This window comes from Melozone crissalis, unplaced genomic scaffold (assembly GCF_028551555.1).
Source record: "Melozone crissalis strain CALT ecotype California unplaced genomic scaffold, PUWL_Pcris_2 ptg000073l_1, whole genome shotgun sequence".
Lineage (NCBI taxonomy): Eukaryota > Metazoa > Chordata > Aves > Passeriformes > Passerellidae > Melozone > Melozone crissalis.
Window position 1 is genome coordinate 7887171 of NW_026535850.1, and position 11582 is coordinate 7898752.

Here is an 11582-nt window from a genome sequence, read left to right on the forward strand (position 1 = left end):
TTTTCTAAACTATTCAATTAAAATTGCTGCTACCTTAAATATTGTTTGGTTTTTTTTATTATGGATAATTGGGCAAACATAACAGGGTTTATTGCAAAGGGCCTGGGTGCAGGGCCCTGCTGGGATTTGGGGTTTATTGCAAAGGGCCTGGGTGCAGGGCCCTGCTGGGATTTGGGGTTTATTGCAAAGGGCCTGGGTGCAGGGCCCTGCTGGGAGCTGCAGCCACAGCTGGAGCAGGCCCGAGAGAGGAGAGGGGGAGAGAGGATGAGAGGGTAAGAGAGTAAAAGCGTAAGAGAGTAAAAGGGGTAAGAGCATCAAAGGCAAGAGCTAGGAGACAAGAGGTAAGAGCAAGAGTAAGAGAGGTAAGAGCTAAAACAGCAAAGTTCCCATTACAATATAATAAATCTTCTTCTGTGTTGAATATTCTGATTCTCACTAACCAATCTAGTAGAAGATACAAATCCTACAGCATTTTCATACCACCTATAAGAATCATTACATTACCATACTGTGCTACATTTTAAACCTTAAAAACTCCTCCGTGGACCCCTTCAGTAGGGGCTGCTCTGACCCTGGGACCTGCCTGCAAGCAGAGGGAATTGTTCCATCAAAAGGGGGTTACTTTCAGCGGCCGCACCGTTGTTTTCCCGTTGTTCAGTAACTAAGGGATCTCATAGCTTGCTTTCATTTCCATCTCGCTTATAGCTTCCATATTCTCAAAATCTTTTGCCAGACAATCATATTTGTAAGGCTTTCCTGTTTCATCTTCCCCAACACCCCAGAGCCGGCGCTGCTGCGGCTGCGGGGCAGAGGGGGTGCGAAAGGGGGATCCGGGCTTGGAGCGGGAGGAAGGGGAGGGAGAGGGGAAGGGGAGGAGCAGGAACAGGAGCAGCACGGAGGGAGCAGCCCGAGGAGGAGCAGCAGCAGGGCAAGGAGCATTGCGGGGTTCCACGGCGAGCCCGCAGCTCGGCTGGGCCCGGCAGCATCGCATTGCCCCGCGTCCCGCAGGTGAGCGCCGAGGGGAAGCGGCAGCTCCGGGAGGGCTTTTTGGGGGAAGAGGGGGATTCTGCTGGAGTTTGGACCTTGCCGATTCCGGAGTTGTGAAAAGTGCGTATTGTATGGCTCTATGCAGATATTTACTGTGGGAATCCATAAAATCAGAGGGGTTTGGGAAAGCTGCAAAAGGCGGGCCTCAGAGACAGCAGAACTGTGAGTAGAGCGCAGCCATGAGATAGGTCAGCAGAAAAATTGTTCAAACTGTAGAAAAAGCAAGGGCAAATAGAACAATGCCCTGTGTATTAACGCTTGTCTGAATAGCTCTCTAAGCTGCAGAAAGTTTATCTAGCAAGATATTAGGATAGTTGAAGCTTAAGAATGGAGCTCAGTGCGTTGTGTTTTAAGGCTTACAAGCAGGTATTGTATTCGAAATAAGCAAGCATTGTTTTAAGCAAAGGTATGTGTGCTTATCGTGTGTGAAAAACGGCAATCACTTGTTTTTAAAATTTTAAAAGTTTAATAGCAATAAAATAGTTCTACAAATAGTAATATAATTAGAGTAATAATAATTTAGACAATTTGAATTAGGACAATACGAGACAACAAATATAAAGAGTTACGGACGTCTGGGTACCTTTTTCTGGGCAGCACAAGCCCAAAAAAGGACCCCCGCTAATGAAGATTAACCCTTAAAAACAATAGCCCATTGCATATTCATACACCTCATAGATGACGCATAAATTCCATTCAAACATTCAAACACAGGATTCTGTGGTTCTGGTCAGTGTCAGCTTCTTCCTCTGAATCCTAACAGCACCTTCGAGGCGGGAAGAAGTTCTTTTCTTCTGATAAGAGAGCAATAAATTCTTTTTCTCTGGAAGATTTAGGTGTCCTGTGGCTGCTATCTCACTGCAAGTCCTTTCTTTAAAAAAGTATCCTACATAGCATTGTTTCTATGTTAACAATTTTTATAACCTAAAACTATATTTAACACGGTACTTAAGAGAATTAATACAGCATTACTTTCTAACGCAACACATATAATATTCATTTTAATATTTGCAAAAAGCCAATCATAAAATACAGGCATTTTCACATTTACCATATGTATTTTGATGTATTGATTAGTAGTGCTGTATTAACAGTTTAATAATAAATGTAGTCTTGTAATTAAAGGGTAACATTTGTAGTTAAAAGAAGAACTATGTCAGTGAGGTTTTTTTAAAGAAAGGAATGAGGCACTCGCATCAGATAGCAGCCACAGGACACCTGAATCTTTCAGAAAAAAGAATTTTTTGCTCTCTTTTCAGAAGAAACAAACTTCTTCCTGCCTCGAAGGGGCTGTTAGGATTAGAGGGAAGAGGTTGATGATGGCCAGACAGAATCCTGTGTTTGAATGGAATTTATGCATCATGTATGAGGTGTATGAATGTGCAACGGGTTATTGCTTTTAAGGGTTAATCCTTTGCTAATGGGTGTCCTTTTTTGGGCTCCTGCTGCCCAGAAAAAGGTACCCAGTCGTCCGTAACTCTTTATATTTGTTGTCTCATATTGTCCTAATTCAAATTGTCCAAATTATTATTACTCTAATTGTATTAGTATTTGTAGAACTATTTTATTACTATTAAACTTTTAAAATTTTAAAAACAAGTGATTGGTGTTTTTCACAGGAGTTGAGTCCCAAATATATTTTGGTGTCGCTGAGAGAGGTATTTTTAATTCATTTGATGAGGGGATATTTTTGGATCTCTCAGGAGTGCAAAGGGGAGCAGGGGAAGCATTGAGTGCCTGGAGTGGAGGGATGCTGGGGAAAGGGGACCCTGGAACACCTGATATAAAATTTCCATGGTCAATCCAAATTTTACTTCTATACCTTTTATTTTAAAGCAAGCAAGCAGCGCTGGGTGGCCGGGGAGTCACTGCTCCACTCACAGCACACACAGTTCAGTAAAGTATATATACTGTTTTTAAGCCTACAAAGCAGTTTCTAATGTGCTTGGTTAGTCCAAATTAGCAAATATCAATAAGCTGGGAGCAGTAATTTCATAATATTTCTAGGTTATCCTTGATTCCTATCCTTGTGGTTGTCTGGAGGGAGGCCTTGCACTGGTGTCTGCTACATGATTTTGTCAAGTGCATCAAGCTTTTTATTATACATAAGCTTTTAATTGCTTTGTTGCAATATCTCTTAGCTTTACCCCAACTTCCTCTAATTTGTTCTAAGCATCAGTCATCTTGCTACCTCATCTCTTTTGCTCTACTATACTTCTTTGATTTTGTTGCTTTTTTTGGCTGTTTGGTCAGAAAGTTTCAAAACCTTTCTTTGTGTCTGTTTTGGACACAGCAGATAGAAGCATTTGCTGATTCCATTGCCAATTGGCACGTATCTCAAAAACTATTTCCACAGAATCAGGGGAGGGTGAGCCCTGGGACCCCCCAAAACCCCCTCATCATGTCTGAGCAGGACCCGGGAGAGGGGGAATGCCCAGGACCCACAGCCCCCCCAGCAGCTCTGAGAAGAGGGACCCCCATAACCCCAAAGTGAGGACACTGGAAACAGGGAACTCCTGGGAGAGGTTTTTGGACTCCTTGATTTTTGGAGGTATTTCTGGCCACCAGACACCCAGTGACTTCTAGAGATGGACTTGCCCAGTGGGACCATCAAAGGCAGTGCACTCACATCTTGTTTTTCCCCCAAATCAGGATTTCCCATTCCCAAACCTCATCTGGATGGAGAAGGCTGTGAGGAAGAGGAAGATGCCCCAGGGCACTGAGGCAGGTGAGGAGGAAGTCAGTGCCCCTTTTCCCCTCTGTCCTGCTCCATCTCCCAGCCCAGCACGGCCCCAGCTGCAGCACAGCCCCACTGCTGATGCTGTCCAGCCAGGGATGCACTGGGGGGATCTCCTTCCCCTTCCCTGTGGCACGGAGGCAAATCCCATCCTGTCCTTGTCCTTCCTCACCCAGGGAAGGAGCTGAGGATGGAGACCAGGGAGGACAAATCCCCACAGCAGAACCTGGTGGAAGAGGCCGTTTTGAGTGGCTCCAGGGCACAGGAATCCACCGGGGAGGAAAAGCCCCGGAGATCCCACAGGAGGAGGGGCTGCAAACCCAGCCCAGGGTGCTCTGAGGAGGAAAGACCCACCCTGAGCCAGGAAGGCAGCCAGAGATCTGGCCAGAGCGCTGAGGTGGTGGTCCATGAGCAGCTTGATGATGGCAAGAAGCCCCACCAGTGCTTGGAATGTGGGAAGAGTTTCGGCAGGAGCGACCACCTGCTCATCCACCAGAGGACCCACACCGGGGAATGGCCCTATGAGTGTGGGGAATGTGGGAAGAGCTTCAGGATCAGCTCCCACCTGATCGTCCACCAGAGGATCCACACCAATGAATGGCCCCACAAGTGTGGGGAATGTGGGAAGAGCTTCAGGATCAGCTCCCACTTATCGTCCACCAGAGGATCCACACCAATGAATGGCCCCACAAGTGTGGGGAATGTGGGAAGAGCTTCAGGATCAGCTCCCACCTGATCGTCCACCAGAGGATCCACACCAATGAACGGCCCCACAAGTGTGGGGAATGTGGGAAAGGGTTCAGGATCAACTCCAACCTGATCGCCCACCAGAGGATCCACACCAATGAACAGCCCTGTAAATGTGGAGAATGTGGGAAAGGGTTCAGGAGGAGCTCCAGCCTGAAACTCCACCAGATGATCCACACTGGGATACGACCCTTTGTGTGTGGGGAGTGTGGGAAGGGCTTCCGTGACAGCTCCCGCCTGATCATCCACCAGACAATGCACACTGGGGAGTGCCCCTACACGTGCTCAGAGTGTGGGAAGAGCTTCATCGAGAACTCCAGCCTGATTCTGCACCAGAGGATCCACACTGGGGAGAGGCCCTACAAGTGCAGGGAATGTGGGAAAAGCTTTAGGCAGAGCTGCCATCTGAATGCCCACCAGAGGATCCACACTGGGGAGAGGCCCTACAAGTGCAGGGAATGTGGGAAAAGCTTCAGTCAGAGCACTAGGCTGATTCTGCACCAGACGATCCACACCAGTGAGAGGCCTTACAGGTGTGGGGAATGTGGGAAATGCTTCAGGCAGAACTCTAAGCTGATTGCCCACCAGAAAATCCACACTGGGGAGAGACCCTATGAGTGTTCTGGGTGTGGGGAGAGGTTTCAGAGCCGATACCATCTCCTCAAGCATCAGCAGATTCACACAGAATAGAGGCTCTTCTGCTGCCCTGACTGCAGGAAGGGCTTTTAGAAAAACTCCACCCTCGTCACCCACCAGCGGATCCACACTGGGGAGAGGCCCTGACAGTGTGCCAAGTGTGGGAAGAGCTTCTCCCAGAACTCTGCCGTGACCCAACACCAAGGGAGGCAGCAGTAAGGGATGCCCAACAAGTGCCCTGTGTGCAGGAAGAGTGTTACCTTGATTTTTAAAGATTTTCTGAGCCTTCTAATGTTTACATTCTTGTAGCAAACTTTCTCAAACACTTTCTGTAAATAACTTCTTGTTTGGCATTCTTTTATAGAAGAAGAAAAATTTGATGGACTGTTGGTTTGTCCAGTGTCATTGGAGAGGTGGCACTTTCACCCTCCAATCCTCGGTCGCTTTTAGAAAATTATAAATGTTGGAGTCAGGAAATAAACTTCCCTTTTCTTCCCCTTGAGAGCAGCAGTGTGTGCGCTCGTGTTGTTTTGTGTCCTGCAGTGACAGGAAGAGCTTTGAGCGCTGCTTCAACTCCATCCCCCATTGGGGACCCCCACTGGATGGTCCACAGTGACCCTCGCTGGGCAGAGACTTGGTCATCCATGGTCCTGGTGATCCATGTTGGGAAGACACCTGGCTGGTGGTCTCCACGTCTTCCTGGCTCCCCTTGGGCACTTGGACACGGCCAGAGAAAAATCCATTGGGATGCAAACAGACATCAGAATTTCACAGGGGACAGCACAGTTTTTTACTTTTGACACCAAAAAAGTCTCACCTTTTGCATCCAATCATTGCTTTGAGTGGCATCCAGAATTCCAAATGGTGTTGGAGGTCTTTTCCAACCTGAATCATTACATGATTCTAATTCTCTCTGGCCCACCAGCATCTTCCACAGCCAAATGGTGTTTGACTGGGGCAAAACCCAGGATTTTGGAGACAATGGAGTGGAAATCTTTCTAGAAAAGGTCCTTTCTACCCGCCCAGGCACACGGATACTCAGCCAGCATGGACACGTAAATGCTTTTATTTTGGCCTTTATTTTCATTCATTTTTCATTATCCTTCACCCAACATTGGGGTAAATATAAAGACATTTAACTAACACACGGATGGTGACATTGTGGGACATGGGTGGGGACATGGTGGGGATGGGGACAAGGACCTGGGTGGGGATGTGGTGGGGATGGAGTCAAGGACCTGGGTGGGGACATGGTAGGGATGGGGACAAGGACCTGGGTGGGGATATGGTGGGGATATGGTGGGGATGGGGTCAAGGACATGGCCGTGGATGGCGATATTGGGCATGGGGGGTGTCACAGATAGAGATGGTGACATGGGGCTCTATGGCCATGGAGGAGGACATGGGGGACATGGCCATGGATGGTGACACAAGTGACCTAGAGACAAGTCCACGGGTTGACATGTCCATGCCATGGGGTGTCCCATGGCCAAGGACAACACATCCCCACCACCACCATGATACTGTCCCTTTCATGCTACCATTTGTTCCCTGCTCCTCCCCACTGCCACCCCACTGTGAACCCAGCCAGGGACAGGGGTGACATTTGGGGACACTCCTGTGCCCACTCCAGCACATGCCTGGGGCCAGCAGAGAAGGGGATGAAGGACGACGGGGACCGTTCCTTGCTGTTCTCCGGACTGAACCTCAGAGGACTGAACACCTGGGGTGACACCGACACAGTCACACCGAGGGGACACAGCTGTCACCACCATGGTGACAGGGACACCTCATAGGGTGGCCCTACCTCAGGCTTGGGCCAGAGGTCTGGGTTGTGGTGGGTCCCATAGATGCTCTTCAGGCAGATGACCCCTGGTGGGATGGGAATGGCCACTTTAGGGACAGCAGATGAGGGTGGGTGGTGACACTGGGGACACCCTGGCCATGCCATACCCTTGGGGATGACACGGCCATCACACAGGGGGATGTCCTCGGTGCAGCGCCGGGACACAGCAGTGACAGGAGGGTGCAGCCGCAGGCTCTCCTTGATGCACATGGTGGTGAAGGGCAGCTGGGACAGGTCGTCCCTGGGGACAAGCGGGGGTGGCACCGTGTCCCCAAGCCACATGACCAGGGTGGCCCTGGGGACGTCTCACCATTCAATGTCTGCAGTGTCCCGGCCAGCCAGGAGCTCCTGGACCTGCTGGCGGCATCACTCCTGGTGCTCAGGATGGCCGGTCAGGTTGTAGAAGAGCCATGCCAGGCCACTGGCCGTGGTGGCTGTGGGGACACTGGGTGAGTGAGGGGACACTGGAGTGGCTCCTCCCCAGTGGCACCTGTGAGCTCATGCTCACGCTCAAACATGAAGGTGTCAGCCTCAGCCGTGATGTCCTCATCTGACAGGGTGCGGCCATTCTCGTCCTGCAGGGGCAAGAGGAGCCACGGGCCACTGGGGCCACCAGTCTGTGGCCACCCGGGGCCAAATCCCATCCATGGCCACCACCCTATGGCACCACCATCCCACTGGCCACCAGCTCTATGGTCAGTGCTGCCCATGGCCACCACTGTTCCCCTGTGGCCACCAGTCTATGCCCAAGCCTCCCATGGCCACCAGCATCCTGCTGGCCTCTATGGCCAATCCTTCCATGGCCACCACCACTCTCTTGACCACTTTCATGCCCCATGGCCACCACCCCAGCCCCACCTTGGTGAGCAGCAGGATGTACTCGCTGGTCTGTCTGCACCAGGGACAATGGGGGGACACTGTGGCCACCAGCATGGATGATAGCAGGACCATTGGGGCCACCAGAATGGCCAACAGTGACAGTGATTGGACAGGATGGCCAGTGGGGACCATGGCAGAGCCAGCACAGCCACCAGGATGGCCAGCAGGGACAATGGTAGGGTCACCAGGGCCACCAGGATGGCCAGCAGGGACAATGGTAGGGTCACCAGGGCCACCAGGATGGTGTCATGATCCGCTCGTACAAGCAGGGGTCATGATGGTTCGTTAACTGATGGCATGACAAGACGGATCTATTGGCTGGACCACGAGGGTTTCATCTCTCCATTGGCAGCTATTCCTCCCCTCTTTCTCTCTCTCTCTCTCTCTCTATCCTTTATTCTCCTTTCTAATCCTTCCATCACATCTGCTGTGGGCACTCAATTAAAGGTGCATTTGTTTTGATTAATACCAAAATCCCCTTCCGTGTTGCTTTTGCACTCTGAGATCAGTTAACGAACCATCATGACCCCTGCTTGTACGAGCGGATCATGACACCATCCTGGTGGCCCTGGTGACCCTACCATTGTCCCTGCTGGCCATCCTGGTGGCCCTGGTGACCCTACCATTGTCCCTGCTGGCCATCCTGGTGGCTGTGCTGGCTCTGCCATGGTCCCCACTGGCCATCCTGTCCAATCACTGTCACTGTTGGCCATTCTGGTGGCCCCAATGGTCCTGCTATCATCCATGCTGGTGGCCACAGTGTCCCCCCATTGTCCCTGGTGCAGACAGACCAGCGAGTACATCCTGCTGCTCACCAAGGTGGGGCTGGGGTGGTGGCCGTGGACCTTACTAGGGGAACACTGGGGATAAATTGGGGGGTGGGACAGCAGTGGGAGAGGGGGAAGAGTGGGGAGTGGCTGTAGAACAGGGATGTGGTGATGAATGAGGGGTGGGGTTGGGATTTGGGGGCAGCTTTGTGTTTGGCGTATGGGGCAGTACAGAATTTGGGTACAAGACGGGACTCGGGGTGCAGGACAGGACTCAGGATGCAGCAGTGGGTGCAGGACAGAATTTTGGGTGCAGGATTGTCCTAAGGTGACGTTATGATGCTTGTATCCCCATCTATGTGTTCTGTTTATGCTGGATATTATGTTCTTTGCCTTCAAGACTGGCTCTGAAGAGTGAAGTTTTGTTTTGGTTTTGTTATCAGCCGCTCCCCCATGGCTGGCAGGACACAGAGACAGGGCAGTACATGGTGCTGCTTTTGCTTTTTGCTTGGCTTTTTGCTTTGCTCTTGCTTTTGTTTCTGCTCATTAGTTAGTTTAGCTAAGCACTCCGAATTTTTCCCTGGACTGTTTTCCTTTCCCTTTTTTGGAACCACTCAAACCTGCTCCAGACTGGGCCCTGGGAAACACCGAGAGTTTGCACCTTGTGGCTGCAGCAGCTGCCCCAGCACCAGAGGGACTGATAACAGAGCGACCACTCCCAAGAGAGACTTTCTGAATTTGTCATCTTTTTCAGAGTGGTGAAAGAGTGTTGTCACCTGGTATTGTTCATTTTGTGTGCTGGGGGTGCTTTGCCTGTTAAATGAACAGGTTCTTTCCACTTCTCTCCAAGGAATCCTTCCCGACCCGGTTGGGGAGTAGGGCTGTGTGTGTTTCCTTTTTGGAGGGGCCCCTTTGGAGGTTTTCTCCCAAATTTGCCCTAAACCAGGACAAAAGTTGGTGCCCAATGTGTGGGGCTTGAGAGAGAGTGGAAAAAACCCTTGGCTGACTGCATTTTGGTTGCCATTACTCTGTGTTGGTATCAAGCAGTTAATGGCCATGTTTTCTGAATTCATAATGTCTCTTGGGGTGGAGGCTTGCATGCATTTCTGGTCCCCAGGTGCGGAGGATCATTAACGGGACATCACACCATGATTAATATGATAAGTGAAACCAATTTATTACAAAAAGCAAGCCATCTTTATACTGTTCTCTATTGTTCACACCTCAAGCTAATACATGGTTGGTTAAATCCTTTTTACGCACGCATTTTGATATTTCAGTTAATTTTAAATAGTCTTTCTTTTTCATGCATCTCGCTGTGGTTTTCTTGTGTGCCTTTGCATCCTGAACCGTCTGCTGGTGAGCGTGTTCTCCTTCTTTTGTGTCCTTCAAGGGCATGGTGACCTTACTCAGGTTCTATGAAGGCTGCATTGTGCATATGTTGCATATGTCCATTGTCCTGCAAAAAACCCTCAACACTCCTCCCAATGCTTTCTGGTCATTCAAGTGCCCTTCAGCTGACTGGTTTCATGCTTTGAACTTCAGGGAATTGCCCAATCTTTCTGAAGCTCAAATAAATAGCATATTAGTCAACATCTTAATTGTGTTTATATCTCACAGAATTACCTTTTCTTCTGTGTTTGTCTAAAACTGTTACTGTACAGAAATGTCTGAGAGATGGTGGACATGTCAGATACTGCTGGGACATCCCAGAGCACGTGGACCTTGGCTCTGCACAGGAGAGCTCTTCATCCCCTTTCTCTCTTTTCCTCCCTTTGGGCATGGAGGGAGCTCCTGACTTCAGTGTGTGACTCCTGTGTGCAAAGAGCAAATCTGGGCAGAACTGGGGCAGGGAGGGTTTGGGGGGGACCTTGGGATCTGTGGTGGGCACAGAAGGTGTTTTCCATTGCTCTGAGACTGTCTACTGTGGAAAGTGGATTCAATATCCCACAGAGGAATGACTTTTGCATTTGATGGAGCTGGGCCTCCCCTTGGCTTTGTTGGCTGAAAAGATACAGAGGAGCACACACAGAGCTACCAACTCCTGGATTCCAGCAGTGTTCAGATAGAAATTCCAAGAGGAGGCAGGGTCAAGATGTGTGCTTGCCTTGTGGTCAGCCTTCAATACCCCTTGGTCTCCCTGGGCCCTTCCCCCAGGTGGGCCTTGGGCTCATTTGGTCCCTCAGGAGCTGGGCTGGGAGCTGCAGAGGTGGCTGTGGAGCATTGCCTGTGCTGTGCCAGGGACTGGCAGACACTGCTGGGCTGGGATGGAGGCTCTGGGGGCATTGGGGTTCCAGGGCAGGGCAGTGCAAATGTTTCTAGCCAACAATCTCCTCCAGTCTGTCACAACAGGGAATGCTGGAAGTGAAATCCCAATTGTGGCCAGGGGCACCTGGCTGAGAAGGACAGTTCTTTTCCGTAGGAAGGAAAGCACAGAGCCTCAGTGTTTGGAAGGCAGGTGAGAGCCTCACTAGGCAAGGCCAGCCAGACTTTTCAGAAATGGCAGATTTTTGTCTGGGAGCAGTCTTTGGATATAGGGAATTTTGGAGGTGGAACCCAATCTCAGCCATGCGTGCCTGGAGAAGTAGGACAGCTCTTTCTCATAGGGAGGAAAGCACAGAGCCTTCCCCAGTGTTTTGGGGACAGATGGGAGGTGACTCTCCTGAAACCACTGCCTGCCACACTTGTCCTGGCAATATTCCTATGGGAAAAATTTGGAGTTGAAATCCCAGTTCTGGCCATGGGTATTTGGAAGAGATTGACAGTTCTTTTCCTAGCAAGGAAAGCACAGAGCTGCTGATGAGAGGCAGCCCTTGGCATCCCAACATCAGCCAGAGCTGTCCGGCCCCTGGGAGGCCAATCCAGCCAGGCCTGTTCCATGTTCCCTCAGTTCCATGGGAGCCAATGGTCTCTTGCTTCCATG

At 50.3% G+C, this 11582-nt stretch overlaps 1 long non-coding RNA gene across 1 annotated transcript; it reads left to right on the forward strand.

Moving 5' to 3' along the window:
- The first annotated feature begins 951 nt into the window (after window positions 1–951).
- On the forward strand, window positions 952–4089 carry LOC128946031 (uncharacterized). Its single transcript, XR_008483929.1, has 3 exons — window positions 952–1008; window positions 3700–3775; window positions 3961–4089. It is a non-coding gene; the product is annotated as an uncharacterized LOC128946031 (long non-coding RNA).
- Window positions 4090–11582: the final 7493 nt, after the last annotated feature.